This window comes from Gadus morhua, chromosome 18 (assembly GCF_902167405.1).
Source record: "Gadus morhua chromosome 18, gadMor3.0, whole genome shotgun sequence".
Taxonomy (NCBI): domain Eukaryota; kingdom Metazoa; phylum Chordata; class Actinopteri; order Gadiformes; family Gadidae; genus Gadus; species Gadus morhua.
The window spans coordinates 6314299-6316789 of record NC_044065.1 but is presented as its reverse complement, the minus strand read 5'-3'; positions in this window follow the sequence as shown (position 1 = coordinate 6316789).

Sequence of the window (2491 nt, the reverse complement as noted above, 5' to 3'; positions counted from 1 at the left end):
ATCTGAGATGGATGGGCGGGCAGGGGGGTAAGTACGTAAACAGAGTAGGGGCCTGCAGGCACGTCCTCAAAGCCCCCCGAAGAAAGAACTTATTTTCATTTTATTGAGGCCTTCAAAACCAAACCATTGATTAAGCAAGCTTGCTAACAAGACGGGCATTGGTTTAATTATTACAAAATAGAACGGGAATTTAAATTGGCCGCCTGGTAACCAATCGTATGCCTGCCACAACACATCTCAGCGTCCTGCATCCATTCTGCTCAACGTTTTCATTTGCTGCAGCTTTATGTGACATTTAACCAAAGATTGCTCTCTCCTTTTTTCTGTCTTGGTCCTGACTATCTCTCTCATTTGGACTCTTGGCTTTGACTCCAACCTCTTTTGACACGGACTCGACAAAGCCGGTCTTGACTACAACTCTGCAAGAAAGACCCATCATGCCCTCACAGAGGCAGATCAACCGCTTTGCTTCAGCCACTCAACGGGCGATCGCCCAGTGTAACACAAGGAATTAACCCGCCCAGACTGAGCGATGGCGATACAATGTTTATTAGTCTACTCAGTGTACACCTCAAGCACATGAAGGTTTCTGCACGTGAACGACTTAATGGCTGTCTACACTTTACGCTCGTGCATGTTGCAGAATATATGCGACAGCGATCCCAGGTGTCACACTTTATGATTGGTTACAAAATACGGTTTAATAACGGTCCACCAATATATTGTCTGACACAGTACCGGTCCGTAGGGTAAAAAAGGCTGTGGCAACTAAGCACGGTGAGGGAAACACCTCCTCCCAAACGGGACACAATTTCGAGGGGAAAAGCCAAAAAGGCATGAAGTCTCTCGCAGAAAAACACCAAATAACGAAAAACTTCGGAGGAATCGACGGTCCTATCCTCTGTGGGTGGAATCCAGTCACCCACGAGGACCGGTCTCTCCGTACAGGAGCCCCATGGCTGGGAGAGCCCAGAATGAGTGGAGGGGCAGGCTATTTAAGCCCTTCTTCTCCACCTGTTGCTCAGCATCTCCTTAATTGGGCCGGGCCGGATTGCCACTGTGTGGGTGGGTGGGGTGGGTGTGTGTGTCTGGGGTGTTTTTGTGTGTGTGTGTGTGTCCGGGGTGTGTGTTTGTGTGTGTGTGTGTCTGGGGTGTGTGTGTGTGTCTTGTGTGTTTGTGTGTGTGTGTTCCTATGCGGAACCGCTACAGTGCAAGGCTAATGACTCTTCAGTTGGATGGGCAGCCGGTGATGGACAGCAGTTGTAAAGATCTTCTGAGTCGATTCTAAGCAGCCAGACGTTGCAGGAAACATCATTATTAGCATGATCAATATCATGATTGATGGCATTCTATCTACTTTTTGTGTAGACAGCTGCCAATGTGTTATACACGCCGACGTAAGCGTCGGCGTGTGTTGTGCTGGACATGCGCATGTGTCTACATGTTCATGTGTATCTGTAGATGTTGTGCTGGCTGCGTGCACGTGTCTACGTGCGCGTGTGTACCAGGCTCTCTGCTTGTGCGGTCCTGTCTGAAGAGGGGGCGGAGCAGGAGGAGGAGGGGAGGGGGGGGGGGTCTGAGGAGCATCTGTTGATTCTATCTGGTTAAATCCCTTCCTGCACTCGTCTGCTAATGGCTGAGCCGAGCAGAGGCATCACGGGCGGGGCTGCCCGTACGTCGCGGGTTATCTCCCTCTCACCGCCGGCTGCTGACGCCTGGTCCCGGAGATAAACGCGCAGACGTGTTTTTAAGGCATGGCAAAAACGCTGTGCATAGAATCAGACCAGGGTAGCGGTGATATTCCCAGTAGCCCGATGAAGGGCAGCCTTGTTTAGTGGGCGATACGTCCTTCATGTCCTTTTGAATAGGTCTGGGTCAGGACTGGATTAACAGAGGCAAGCGGCTTCACACAAGAAAACTTATGGTTATGTTACAACTACATCTCGTTTAGATCTGTGGTTTTCATCTGCTTTATTGTAACATATCAACCCAGTCTCACGGAAATATGTGACAAAAGCACAAATTTCAAACTCATTCGAAAAAGAAGAGATGAAGCAGATACATTTTTTTCCGTTGCGGTTTTCCTACAGAGCAGCGCACCTGCATTAAATATATCTGAGGATTGTCACAATTTCCCAGAATCAAAGGTGAAAGTAGAAACGGGTGGCCAAAAGCTGTCATATTGTTAGAAATCTGTGCTTTTGGCACGAAAATTTTTTAAATGACGTGTCCCAGATCACGAATAATAGATTGAATGACGTGACAGTGTCACGTATTTCCGTGAGACTGGGTTGAACATATACAGGCTGCACATCGAGCTGAACAGGAGTCGGCTGAGGACTTCTGACAGGTACTCCTTATCCTTTTGCATCCAGCTCATTTTAGCCCGATGCTAATTAACTGATGACTGCAGCTGGCAACCTGATTGTCAACACATTCACAGCAGACATGGCATCAGAGTGGAAATAAATCTTCAGATCCATGCTGGATG